Source organism: Capsicum annuum, chromosome 2, assembly GCF_002878395.1.
Source record: "Capsicum annuum cultivar UCD-10X-F1 chromosome 2, UCD10Xv1.1, whole genome shotgun sequence".
NCBI classification, from domain to species: domain Eukaryota; kingdom Viridiplantae; phylum Streptophyta; class Magnoliopsida; order Solanales; family Solanaceae; genus Capsicum; species Capsicum annuum.
In genome coordinates this window covers 69,012,971-69,028,761 of record NC_061112.1, presented here as the reverse complement: position 1 = coordinate 69,028,761, position 15,791 = coordinate 69,012,971, and positions in this window count along the sequence as shown.

Below are 15,791 nucleotides of genomic sequence, written 5' to 3'. Positions count from 1 at the left end.
TATAATATAGGTGGGTATCATTGGACCCCTCAACTGGTAACCACATTGTATGAGTGGTACCCTCAAATTGTCACTGATAACACTCAAATTACACCTCTCTTATGAGAGAGTAAGTGGTCGTTGTCAAATATATAACCCAACTAGGTTGGGATCAAATCCCACAGGGAATATGGTATTAATTAAGTTGTGTGCAGATTAGTTGACTTTTAATCATTCGTTTTCGTAAAGTAAATAGGGGGGATTTGATTCAGTTCACAAATTAATGGTTTCAGTTTAACAAGATAAAATATGTGTAGTAGTATTCAAATTCAAAGAAATAGCAAGCTAGGGTTATGTCCACCTTGTAGTTTTCAATACTTACTAACAATGGGATTTATGAATTCATACATGCATCGTGCTTACAGAGAAAAGTATTGTATTTAATAACATAATCCTAGTATTTCTCAACCATTAAGGACTAATTCACTTTAGTTCTCTCGAATCAAAAGCGTTCAGCAAAAACTATACGAAATCTCCAAGTAGTTAATCCTGCTAAGGCATTAACTTATAAAATAGGGGTTGGTAATCCTATTTTCTTGTCAATACTCGTTTTTCCGAACATTAACCTTTCTTTCGAACAAGTTGCATTTTAAGGCATATCCTCTATGTTTGCAACCACGAGAATTCAAGATAAGCGAAGAGAGCATGATGTAAACAAATCAATGCATAATGAATTCAAAACCCAAAGTGATAGATTGTATGCTACAAGGCTTCCATAACCCTAACTAATAAACTTAGCTACTCATGAATAAAACAAAAAGCATCATAAATCTATTCATCATACCAAAAATTAGAAGACAGTCTTGGCGTGCAAACAGTGAAAACAAGAGAGAAAAATGTTTCTCTCTCTGTCCTCAAGCTAAGCCGCCTTTCTCCTCTCTCAAAATAATACAGAATAATTGAATAATAATTCAGCAATTAAGTCTTTTAATAATCTCTTCTCTCATAATTTCCTTCTAAGTCCCTAAACTAATTATAAATGATAAATTAGTCTTTGACATAGTTTCTAGGCGCCATATTTGGTCCAGATTGCTACTCTCTCTTGTGTCATATGCCATCCACATTCCATAGTCCCATTATGTCTTCATCTACCTCATTAATACCTAAAATTATGCTAATCACATCAGTTAGCTCAATTACTTAGAAGTAGAGTAAAAACATAAGAAACTAGGCACTTTGTTCATTAAACTTAGCTAAAATATGGATAAATTATGGTGCTTAGGCGTATAAATACACCCAAGATCAGTCACCAAATCAGAAAGTTGGACTCTACATTCTGTCCAACATACGACTCCCTTGCCTAAATCGTATCATCACCATATGACTAGTACCATAAAGTTGTACCCTAGGAAGGATATCTAAGGCTAGACACTGGACAACATACGATTGGACGCTATACTTCTCATCATATCAACATACGACTCACATGGAGTTTTCTCATACCTTGGACAGAACTTGGCCAACATCACACTGACCAGCATACAACTGGGGTCCCTAGACCCATACCCACACTATACGACTGGTATGGTATGTCGTATGATTAATAGAAGGCGCAAAACTCACAAAATTTTGCAAGGCCAAAACCTAGGGTGTTTTAATTCTCCCCCGTTTGGATCATTCATCCTCAAATGATAGGAAAAGGCACTACAAGCATGATTTAAAACACAACACCTCTAATCTGACCTTTAACTAAGTTAGAAGACAGACGCAAGAAAATTAATCTTTTCTTTAACTAAGTTAGAAAACAAAGAGGTTGTGAAGAACACATACCTTCCACATGAATTTCTGTAGAAAAGAGGAATAGATACGTGGACTTCATGTTCTCTTCGGCTTCCCAAGTAGCCTTTTCAACCTTATGGTTCCTCCATAGAACATTTATCGAGGCCACATCCCTTGTCCACAACTGACAAACCTGTCAATCCAAGATCTCAATCGAGACCTCCTTATAGGACAAAGAATCCAAAATACCAATATCCTTGATAGGCATAAATTGCGATGAATCACCCATGCACTTTCTCAAAATAAAAACATGGAACACCAGGTGAATGGAGTTTAAAATAGAAGGAAACTCCAACTCATACACAACATTACCAACTTCTCCCTAAACCAAGTACAGACAAACATACCAAGGAAAAAAACTCATGGAGATACAACCTTGCATAATCCTCACTCGAGAAGTTAGTCCTTACTAGAAAAAGTGAGCTGACTTTGTCATTCTATCCACGATGATCCAAACTGAATCAAATTAATTCCAAGACCTAGGAAGACCGATAATGAAATCCATATTGATCACTTCCTACTTCCACAAAAAAAAACCTAATTTCTTGGTATAATCCTCCGAGCCTCATATGCTCAGCTTTCACTTGCTGGCACACCATCCACTTGGATACAAATTATGCCACATCCCACTTCATATTGTTCCACCAATACATCTCTTTGAGGTCATGATAAATTTTTGTCGAACCCGAATAAACAACATAGCGCGACTCATGCGCCTCAGCCAAAATCCTCTCTCACAAACCATCTACATCGGGAATGCATAATTTCCCTTGGTACTGCAAGGTACCATTACCACTAATCCCAAAGGCCATCACCTTCTGCTTATCAACATCGCCCTTGATCCTCATCAAGACAATATCTAACACTTGCTTCTCCTTGATCTCATCACCAAGAGATGACTGTGCCACCTCCTGTACAAATACACTGCCATCCTTAAAGTCCAAGAGATGAACTCCAAGGTTAGCCAGATGGTGAATATCCTTCTCCAACTCCCACTTCTCCTTATCCACATGAGCTAGACTCCCTATGGATAACCCGCTAAGAGCATCAACAACCATATTAGCTTTACCCGAATGGTAGTGAAGGCTCATGTCATAATCCTTGAGAAGTTCAAGCCATCTCTTTTACCTAAGGTTAAATTCCTTCTAAGAGGCTCTTATGATCAGAAAAGATATCCACATGCACTCCATACAAATAGTTTCAATAGATTTTTAATGGAAATACCACAACTAACAATTCCAAATTATGAGTTGGGTAATTTCTCTCATGCACCTTCAACTGCCTAGAGGCATAAGCTATCACCTTACCATACTAAATCAAAATGCAACCAAGCCACACATGGGGCACATCACAGTAAACCACAAACCCATCCATGCCTTGAGGAAAAGTCAAAACCGGAGCTAAAGTTTGTTTATCCTTTAGTTTTTTAAAAGTATCCTCACAAGCATTAGACCATAGAAACTTTACCTTCTTCTGTGTAAACTTAGTCAATGGGGTAGCGATATAAGAAAAACTCTCCAAAAACCTCCCGTAGTAACTAGCTAAACCCAACAAGCTCTGAATATTAGTTGGAGTCATAGGTCTAGGCCACTTCTTAACCACTGCAACCTTCTGTAGATCCACCATGATCCCTTCACTAGAAATAAAATAAACCAAAAATGTTATGCATTCAACCAGAATTCATATTTAGAGAACTTAGCATACATCTGCCGATCTTTGAAGGTTTAAAACATAAGATGGAGGTAATTGGCATGATCCACCTTACTCTTAGAATACACTAAGATGTCATCAATGAATACAAACATGAATAGATCTAGAAACAGATGGAATATCCCATTCATCAAATCCATGAATGCCGTCAGGCATTAGTCAACCCAAAACCCATAACCAGAAACTCAAAGTGCCTATACCGAGTGCAGAAAGCTATCTTTGTGATATCCACCTCCCTAATCTTTAGCTAATGATACTCGGATCAAAGACCAATTTTAGAGAAAACTTTGCAGCTTGCAGCTGATCAAACAAATCATCTATCCTCAGAAGAGGATACTTATTTTTTACCATCACCTTATTCAATTACCGATAATCAATATATATCCAAAGAGAACCATACTTATTACGCATAAATAACACTAGTGCACCCCATAGGGACATACGAGGACAGATGAAACCCTTGTCTAAAAGATCCTTTAGTTGCTCCTTAAGCTATTTTAACTCAGTCGGAGCCATTCTATATGGAGGAATAGAAATTGGATGAGTTCCCAGAACAAGATCAATCCCAAACTCAATCTTTCTTTCAGGAGGAACACTTATAAGTTCATCATGGAGGACCTCAATAAATTCACTCACCTATGGGATAGAATGCAAAGAAGGACCCTCCAAGTTTTAATCCTTAACCCAGATAAAATAATAGAGGCACTTCTTGGGGATTAATCTTCGAGCTATAAGATATGATATGAACCTCCCTTTAGAAGCTAGGGAACCACCTTCCCACTCAATAACCGGCTCATTTTGGAATTTAAAGACAACCTTACGAGTCCAATAGACTAGAGATGCATAGTATGAGTGCAACTAATCCATCCCTAATATGACATCAAAATTCACCATATATAGTTCAAACAGATCCACCACAATTTCTTTACTACCAACAAATACTACTTACCCCTTATAGACTCTTCTGGCAATCACAAAGTAACCTACCATAGTAGAAATAGAGAAAGGGTTCGAAACACACTTGGGGCCAAAAATCAAAATGCACAGCCACAAGGGGTCACATAGGAGAGAGTGGACCTCAGATCAAGTCAACAGTATACATAATGGGAAAAAAGTTTCAAAATACCAATCACAACATCAGGTGATGCCTCAGACACCGATCGAGTAATGAGAGCATATAGATAATTTCGACCAGTGCCAGAGCCAGATGGTACACCCTTTGGTGTCGGAGCCAGATGGTGCACCCTTTGGTGCCGGAGCTAAAGAAGAGACATCCAGAACCTTTATTGCCCCTAAAGCAACCTTGGACACTGGACAGTTCTTCATCATGTAACCTGGTTGACCACAGCTGAAGCATTTATCCCTTTTTTCATAGTAACCCCAATACAATCAACCATAAAATCTACAAGGAAGGTATGGTGGAGCTGACTAAGCCCCACTATCCTAAGAATGGGCACCCTATGACCTATAGTTGTCGCCATAATGGAAATGACTATCACCTGACGGATTTAGGTAGGGAGGACAAACTGTCGAGTAAGACACAGAATTGGCCCTCTTATTCTTGGGCCACTTACCACTATCCCTAACACTTTACTATTGGCCACTACTCTACTCAGAGAATATGAACTTCTTGCTTTTCTTCTCTCCTAACTCAACCTGCTTCTTTTTTTCTTTTTCTATCTGTTGTATGTATACAACCAACCTAGATATATCTATGTCCTTATTCAACAAGGCATCCTTACTCTCCAAGATCAAGTCTTGGGACAAACTGAAAGTGAACATTCTCATTCTATCCCTCATGCTAGAAACCAACTTCGGAGCATACCACGATAACTGGTGAAACTTCAAGGCATACTCCTTGACTGACATTTTACATTGCTTCAGATTAACAAACTCTTCAAATTTCACCTTCATCAACTCTTAAGGAAAGAAGCAGTCCAAAAAAGTATTAGAAAAATCCTCCCACAAAGACGACTCAACATCGTCACCCTATTCCTGATCCCATTCCTCAAACCCTTGGTGCGCCACATCTTTCAGATGGTAGGCAGAAAATTCCATGACCTCCACATTGGTGGCATGTAAAACATAGAAAATCATCTCCATAGTATCCAAAAAATCTTAAGGATCTTTCTTTACCTAAATACCTATAAAGGTCAGAGGGTTCAACCTCATGACTGGCCAACCCTTATGGCCTCAGAAGATAGAGTAACAGGAACACTATGCTTAGAATATGAAGCTACCAATTTTACCAACATATGAATAGACTAACAAAACTCAGCATTCATCACTTTAGCCTGAGATGCTCGAGAAGGACTAAAGGTAATCGATAAAACTCCAAAACAATCAGGAACTGGACCCCTAGACCGGGTATGGATTCTATAAGTAGAGCATGTCCCATCAACATTATCCTCATTTGGGATAGAGGAGTTTTTATGAGCTTTAGATCATCGAGGAGGCATAATCTGAAAAGCAAAACAAATGGGAATTAGAGAAGATTTTAGGACCTTAGAATCTACAGCTTGAAAATAGAACACAAGAAAGAGAAATATTCCTAAGTGTCTCGTAGCCTCTCACTAATGAGTGTGGCATGCTACACACCATTAAAAGAGACTCTACTCAACATGGATTTGTGGCCTCCTATTTGACCATGAATATAGGGCTCTAATACCAATCTGACACGACCTAAACTAGGGCCTAGTAATGTCGAGCATCTCAAAGTCCAACCTGTACCAGAGACCACCCCCAATACCCAACCATAACTGACCTATACCCTATGTTGGGTGAACCCCAAACATATAACTAGATAAACAATAATAATCCAAAGACATTAATCAAATTCTATAACCATAATCCAACAACCTCAATTATACATTAGCTTAGGGAATTTCACAAACTTCTTGGTTCAATTATACATTAACTTAGGGAATTTCAAAACCCCATAAGTTCAGTTCAAAATCATTGTGCTTTATTAACTCTTCACATTATGCAACAGTTCAATAGTGTGCATACTTTTCATATTAAAAATAAATTCCTCATTTCATAAAGAAATACAAACCATACTATGCTTATTCCCATGTTCTATCTCCCTATTCCCTCTCCCGAGATCACAAGGTTGACAATTGATGTAATCTAAGGGTAGCTAATCCTTAAGATAGTTAAAACAAGAATAAACAAACAACCAATAATGATAAGCAAATCAACAAACTTAATTCAAAATGAAAGTAATCATGATCGTGGCCTTAACCCCAGATAGGAGTTTTAGCCTTTAATGGAAATATTCGTCATCCAATCTCTTGGATTGATGATACAAACCATGAAAGAAACTAAAATAAAAGAATGATAAAAACCCTAAAAAGAAGTTGTTTAACCATCAATATCTTCCAAATATGTCCAAAAGTTTGTTAAAAAATATGAATAACGTCCTATTTATAGTGTAAGAAATAGCCCATGCCTTGTTGAACAAGGAAACAGTTTCTGGTCGTCTGCGAACCCAATGACGTACTGCATCGATTGTCGAGTTGAGCACATCGATGCGACGCGTTGACTTCGTGTTGGTTCACTATTTTAGGTGCATTTTGAATCCATTGATGTGTCACACATTCCAATACTCATTCTTACACACCAACACTTTCCAAATACTTTTCAAGTATTCACATTGGCATCAAGTTGCATTTTGTGCTTCCGTGATCCATTCCAAGCCTTTTTGAGTTGTTTTCACTTGCTTTGAAGCTTGTAAATCCTTAATATATCATCATAGTACATTAAACAATCATCCTAAAGCATTAAACATAATAATTTAGAGCTCAAAACAACAGAACATCCTCAACGATGAACTAGAAACAAGAGCTAAGCATAGGCTAAATTCACATTTAGCTTTAACTTATTGTTTTGACTCTTTTCTTAATCCAATTGACCCTTGAACATTATAACTAAGTTGTTTCACATATAAATACATAATAACAATCTTAGTAACTCATTAAAACATATTAGAACCCAACACAATAGGCTAGAAAAACACCTAGCTCAAGCTAGTTATACTAGTTTTCTCGGTTGAACTCTAAATGCTCAAATTGAATCAAAACTCATGTGAAACCACCATTAAACATTGTAAACACATACTTGGACACATAAATGCTCATTTATATCATTATCACCCCATTAATCACATGAATCATCCTCAAAACAAGGCTAAATAGGGTAGAATAGTAGCACTAGAATACATAAATACACCCAACATCACCCATGCATCAAATTGGTTTTAAAACCACCATTTAAACCTAACGAATGCATATACAAACATAAAACATCATATATACAACAATAATTTAAAATCCTCAACCCATGTTCAAAACTAACATCAAAACGCTATGAATAATACTTTAAAACACATGTTTTTAGCAAATTAATAATTTGGGAAGAGTAACATGCCTTAAATATGCAAGATTATGAGAGAATTCAATCCTTGAAGCACTACTTGACCCACTTCATTGAAGCCCTAAGCATGGATGATTGAGAGAGAAGAAAGTATTTAGAGTGTGTTATCAATAAAAATAGGGCCCCAAGTATGTTTATAGGTTGTGGGTTACTATTGGAATAAGAGGGAAATATCTAAAATATCGCCCATTTAAAATACTGGAAAAATTAATCATCAGTCGTTACAGGTCTCATAACGATATTACGACTCATCTCCATGAGTTATTGTCAAGATAGTGTCACTAGGCACACACACTGTTGACCTTATGACTTATATACCATGGCTCATAAGGGAACCCCATGACTCTTAGGGTCCAGTCGTAGTCCACACAGAAACTATTTAGGTATACTCTGGACATCCTACGATTTGCATGCAATGACCCCTAATGATTCCTTATAACTCATAGTGAGTCATTATACTTAGAGTAGAAGACTTAGCCATAAACACTAGTTGGTCTATGATTAGGGCCCAACAACTCGTCAAGACTCCCTACGACTCATATGGTAAGTCGTAATAAGTACAATGTAGATAAAATTTCAAAAATTTATAAGGATAAAAAATTAGGGGTGTTACATCCCCCCCCCATTGGTATCATTCATCCTCAAATGATGGTCAAGGCATACATTAGCACGATTGAGCACAGTTACACTCCCACCCTTACCTTTAACAAAGGCAAAAAACAATGATGTTAAATTATACACATACTTTAAGCACAATATTTTAAAATAGGGAAAAGGAATAAATACTTGGACTTTATGTCCTCCTCAGCTTCCCAAGTAGCTTCCTCATACTTTTAGTTCCTCCAAAGAACCTTTATCAAAGCCATATCCTTCATCCGTAATCGGCGAACTTGTCGATACAAGATCTCCACCGAAACTTTTGCATAATATAAGGAATTCAAAATGCTCACACCTTCCAAAGGAACAACCAATGAAGGATTACCCACATACTTTCTCAACAATGAAACATAGAAGACCAAATGAATGAAGCTCAAGCTAGAAGGCAACTCTAATTTATTTACAACATTGGCAACCTTCTTCAAAACCAAATATGAACCAACATAATGGGGACTGAGCTTCCCCTTATTCCCAAACCACATCACGCCCTTCATGGGAGACACCTTCAAGAACACCCAGTCACCAACGTTAAACTCCAAATGCTTTTGTCTCACATTTACTTATGACTTTTGGAGACTTTGGGAGATCTTAAGACTATCCCAAATTACCTTCACCTTCTCCATTGATTGGTGAACCAAACTAGGGCCAAATAACCTATTTTCACCAACCTCAAACCACCCAATAGGAGACCTACACCTCCTACTAGTCAAAACCTCAAACTTAACCATATCAATGCTAAAGTGATAATTATTGTTATATGCAAACTCTATGATAGGTAAGTGACCAAAGTAGCTACCACCAAAATCAAATACATAATCCCGAAGCATATATTCCAAGTCCTAAATTGTTTTTTTTTTTCATATTTCCCATACATCTGTGGGTGAAAAACAATACTAAGGGGCTAGAACGACCTTCAAAAATAAGATGAGAACTAGGTACCATGATAAAAAATGATAGAAATTGGAGCACCATGTAACCTCATGATCTCTTGGATATACAACTTCCCATAGTCCTCAGTAGCAAAATTAGTCCTCATAGTCAAGAAATGAGTAAACTTGGTCATCCTATCCACGATGACCCAAATAGAATCAAATTGATAATGGGGCCACTAAAGACCAATAACAAAATCAATATTAATTATATCCAATTTCCACACCGGTAGCTCAATCTCTTGAGTCAACCCATCGGGCTTCAAGTACTCCACCTTCACTTGCTGACACACCATGAACTTAGCCACAAAATTGGCCACATTCCGCTTTATGTTATTCCATAAATAAGTCTCCTTAAGATCATGATACACTTTTATTAAACAAGGATAAACTGTATAACGCAACTCATGAGCTTTGTCCAAAATTATTCCTCGTAACCCATCAATATCGGGACCACATAATCTTTCTTGGTACCTCAAGATACCATCACCACCAATCTTGAAATACATCATTTCCTGCCCATCTACTCCTCTTTGATTTGCATCAAGATAGGGTCCAACACTTGCTTCTCCCTCAGCACCAAGAGATGACTTCGCTGCCTCTTGAACAATCACACCACATCCTACGAATCCAAGATATGGATTCTAAGATTACTAAAATGGTGAATGTCCTTTACCAAATCTTGTTTTTCCTTGTTTATATGAGATAATCTCCCCATGGACAACCTGCCAAGAGCATCAGCAACCACGTTAGCTTTGCCTAGGTAATAGTGGACACTTGTGTCATAGTCCTTTAGCAACTCAAACCACTTTATTTGTATGAGATTTAACTCCTTCTGAGTGAACATGTATTGTAGGATCTTATGATTAGAATAAATATCTGCATAGACCCCATACAAATATTATCACCAGATCTACAGTGCAAATAGCATATCTAATGATTCCAAATCATCAGTCAGATAGTTCTTGTTATGAACCTTCAACTATCTTAAAGCATATGCAACCACCTTGCCATGCTGCATCAACATACAACCCAGTCCAACCTAGGATACATCATAATCTATAAAAAAATCATCAGTAACCTGAGGTAGAGTGAAGATCATAGTCAAAGTCAACTTATTCTTCAACTTCTCAAAACTAACATCACAAGCATCAGACCGCAAAAACTTTACCTTTTTCTGAGTCAACCTAGTCAATGGGGCAGAAATAGAAGAGAAACTTTCCACAAACCTTCTATAATAATCGGCTGAATCCAAGAAGCTCTAAATGTCAGTTAGAGTCGTGGGTCTAGGCCATTTCTTAACCACTAAAATTTTTCATGGATCCACCATAATCCCTTCACTAAAATTAACATAACCCAGATAAGTCACAATATTTAACCAAAACTCACTCTTGGAGAACTTCACATATAATCGCTAATCTTTCAATGTTTGCAATACAAGATGGAAGTGATCGACATAATCTGCCTCACTTTTGGAATACACCAAAATATCATCAATAAACATAATTACAAATAAATCTAAGAATTGACAGAATACTCAATTCATAAGATCCATAAATATTATTGGGGTATTATTCAAACCAAAGGACATGAGCAAAAATTCAAAATGACTGTACCGAGTTTGGAAAGAAGTCTAGGGGATATCTACCTCCCTAATCTTCAACTGATGGTAACTCGATAGAAGATCAATCTTGGAAAAGTACTTAGCACCCTGAAGCTGATCAAAGAGATCATCAATCCTCGAAAGGGGATTCTTATTCTTAACAGTCACCTATTCAACTAGCGGTAATATATGCACATCTAAAGAGACCCATCCTTCTTATGCATAAATAGAACTGGAGCATCCCAAGAAGAAACACTAAGGAAGATAAAACCCTTATATAGAAGATCTTTTAGCTTCTCCTTGGGTTCTTTCAACTTAGCTGGAACCATTCTATAAGGAGGGATAGAAAAAGGGCGAGTGATTGGAAAAAGATCAATCCCAAAATCAATTTCCCTATTAGGAGGAACACTAGGAATATCATTAGGGAATACCTTAGAGAATTCATAGACCATAAGGACAGCCTACAAGGAAGGACGTTTGAATCTAGAATACTTAACATGCACTAAGTGAAAGAGGCACCCCTTAGAAATTATTTTTTGGTTTCTTAGATATGAATGAAACTTTCCCTAGGCACTAGGGAATGATCTTGCCACTCGATCACCGGCTCACTAGGGAAATGGAAACTGACCCTTCGTGTTTGAGCTCCCTTGCAGTTTAAGCCTTGAGCGTGTCAAGTGAAGTGTAATTTTGTCCCTAAAAAATTGAGAAGATACTTTCCAAGTTATTAGTGTTTTAATCTTGTCAAATTTTCCTGAAAATTACTTTCTATAGTGTAGGGAATTGAATTATCTTTCCAACGATACCAATTTCATCTAAATCCGGCATTGGGGTGGGAAGTTATGGTCATTTTACTGAGAGTTATCGGAACTGCCCACGTGCGATGGACAGGTTGACGGATCATCGAGTGTGCGATGGACCATCAACCAGACCATCATAACCAAGGTAGTAACTCCCTTTTTTGGTACAAGTGTGATGGCTAGGATGACGAACCATCAAGACTTTGACAGACCATTGCTGAGACCGTCGCCGTTGAGGTAGTGTTGCCTCATCCTGGCTAACGTGCAATGGACGATTCAACAGACCATTGAGTTTGTGATGGACCATCGCTGAGATCATCGCCGCTAAGGTAGTGTGGCCTTATCCTGACCAACGTGCGGTAGACGATCCGATAGACCATCGAGTTTGTGATAGACCATCGCTGAGATTGTCATATCGAGGCAGTGTGTTCTTTCTCTGACCGACGTGCGATGGACGATCTGATGAACCTTTACTTTGACCGTCGTAGCCCCCATTCAATAGTTTAAGCCATTTTTAAAAACGGACTTTTTTGTCTTTTCCACTCTTTTATTAACCAGATATATTCCAAATAAAGTAAATGACTTCATTCATTATCCAAAACCCAAGAGAGCTAGGGTTTCTCCCTCAAGATCAAATCTAAAAACCTTCTCCATAAAATTCAAGAACTCACCATAGATTCTACAAATTGAGTTAAGATTTAAGTTCTCTAAGTTTGAGGGTTGCAAGAACCCTCTCTGAAGAGTAAGAAGAAGAGTTTGAAGCAAGCTTGTTCATCCAATTTCATAATCTAAGGTATGTGGAGTTTTGAACAAGGGTAATCCTTTACCCTTGTGTGCAAAGTCTTATTTAAACTATAATTCTTTGCAATATATGAGATTTTACATGATATTGAATTAGGGGTTTTCACCCATTGTTATTGATTGCAATATCTTGATGTTTCCCATGAATTGAAAGTCAAATAACATGATTTTGCATGTTTTCTTAAGAAATTGAAGCTGGGTTTATACCTTGTGTTGTGACTCCTTGAGAATTTACGCGTTTCAAAGTTCTAGAAATTGAAGTATATGAATATGTTGATATTCTGAGATAAATTACTGTAACTTCCATATTTCTACATGAATTATGAATCTATATGCTATCTATTATATATTATGATGAGTTTTAACTTGAGATTGAATTATGGGTCACTAAGCCCAACTTGAGACTTGTAATTTTATGAACCATTGTGCTATAAGCACCCATGATTTGAGTATTTTGAGATTAATGAGAAAGGTTTTGACCTAATGGTCATAGATCTTTGAAATACACTCTACCATATGAGATTACAAATTTGATTATTGGGTTCTTATGAACTATGAGATTATTTTGAAAGTCGATTTCCATGAGATGAGCAAGATAAACTAAAAAAAGTAGTATTTAGCACCGAGTTGGGTAAGTTACCATGGTTTCTTACCCTAGAACTACGTGCCACCATAGGTTTGAGATTTTGGGCCTGAGGTTGAGATGATTTGGCTCGAGGCTGAGATAAGTGATCACTGAGTTGAGGTTATACTCCTTGGCAAGAGTATGATGCCTCTCCTTAACATGAGGTTTCTTTCTCTGGAGGGCAAGACATTGGACTCCATGTAGTTCACATGGTTTATGTCGGTTAAGAGAACCTTCCTAAACTAAAGTATTTTCCATTGAGATAGAATATTTTCCCTAAAGCTTTGAGATGAGATATTTTCTAAAGTGAACGAATTTCTTTTGAGTATTTTGCAAAGAAGGAAATAGTTTTCTCTACTAATAAGAGTTGATCATCAATTTTTAAACCAAAGTCATATGATTTCGAGTTCCAAGTGTTTGAGTTCAAAAGAGTTATAAGTTCTTGAGCAATAAAGAAGTTTTACTCTTCATTAGACATATGCATAAGTTGAAAGTATTATTTAAAACTTCCTTCATCCTATGAGTAATGAGAAAAAGAGGAGAGCATAGATTTTAAAGCCAAAGTATAATGACTCACGAGATTTGTGTCACATGCTTCATTCTACATGATTTATGAGCCTTACATTTTAGACTTACTCAAGCCATGTGAGTCATTCTTATTTGTATGTATGATTTGATTAAAGAGTATTAATATTATTTTATGTAAATGCATACACCCCCATTTACTCAGTACATTCCTAAGTGCTAATCCACATATACATCTATGTGCTACATTATCTTATAATGTAGGTTCAGGTGCTTAGTACCAGCCTCGTTAGTAATTCCCGAGTACCTTCGCCTATATTTCTACAGTGGTAAGTCCTCATGGTTTGAGGAACTATCTTCAGATATTTCAGTATTCAAGTGTTTATGTTATTACTTTCAGTTCAGTTTGAGTTAGTTGGGGACTTGTCCCAACGTCTCTCGAGTTTATGGAGTAATAGAGGCTTTGTCAGGCTAGTTATCAGACTGTGGTTGTGTTGAGATTTCTAGTATTGTGGTCGTTTGGACCGAGTATTACCTTTGTATTTTCTTTCATTTGATATGATAGTACTAGTGTTTTGTATATTTTTTCTTGAATGAGTTATTGTGACAAGTGATAGGCTCAAAGGGTTAGCTTGGGGTACTTGTAACCCTAAGCACCGTGTGACGTCCCAGGAGGTGATTTTAGGTTATCATACTAAAATGTACAACTCTATACGATCTACCAAGGTCTCCCTACCACATACTGACATCACACAACCCCTATAGATCCTCCTAGCCTTGATAGAGTCACCCACTAGGGTGGACACAAAGAAGGGAATCAAAATACACTTAGGATCAAAACCAAAATGAATAGCCAAATAAGAAAGGGTAGACCTGTGATCAAGTAGACAATATATATCACGTGTGAAAATAAGCATACTAGTAACAATATCGGTGGATGCCTCAAAAACCTGGTGGGTGGAAAGAGCATACAAATAGTTTCAACCAGTGCTGGAGCTAGAAGAAAAAGTAGCACCCTTTGGTGCAGTAGCTGATGAAGTATCAATAGGGATTTTATTTTCCCCAGAAGAAACCCTGGAAGGATAATCCCTCTGCATATGACCAATATGACCATATTTAAAGCACTTGTTCCTCTCTTCTTCACAAACATCACGATGCACCTAACCACAAAATCTATAAGAGGGATATGATGGAGCTAATTGAGCCCCACTAGCCTGAGGCTAGGCATCTTATACCCTGGAATAATATTCTAAAAATGATGATCACCCAATGACTTCGGATAAGGAGCACTAGATGTAGAGTAGGAACTGGAATTGAACCACTTCTTCTTAGACCATTTTCTACTATCTCTACCATACTGCTGCTGACCCCCACCCTAATCTAAATATTGAAACTTCTTATTCATCCTGTCACTCATCTTTGCTTGCTTCTTCTTGTCCTCTTCCACTTGTAACATATACACCACACATCTAGCGATGTCTATATCCTTGTTCAACAAGGTGGCACTGATTTCTAAGATCAAATCATGAGATAATTTGAAAGAAAATTTACTCACTCTAGCCCTCATGCTAAACACAAACTTCAAAGAAAATGCAACAACTGATAAAACTTTAAGGCATACTCCTTTACTATCATCCTGCCTTGCTTCAATTTCATGAATTCCTTAGCTTTCATCTCTCTCAAATCCTAAGGAAAGAAACGACCAAGAAAAGCACTAGAGAAATCATCCCACAGTGTAGAATTGGCATCATCGCCCCTGGACTAGTCCCATTCCTCATACCACTAATAGGCCATATCCTTTAACTAAATTTCACACCCTATACACCAATAGCATACATCACATGGGAAATCTTTAGAACTGGTGAAAGTTAGAGGACTCAACCTCATAAATT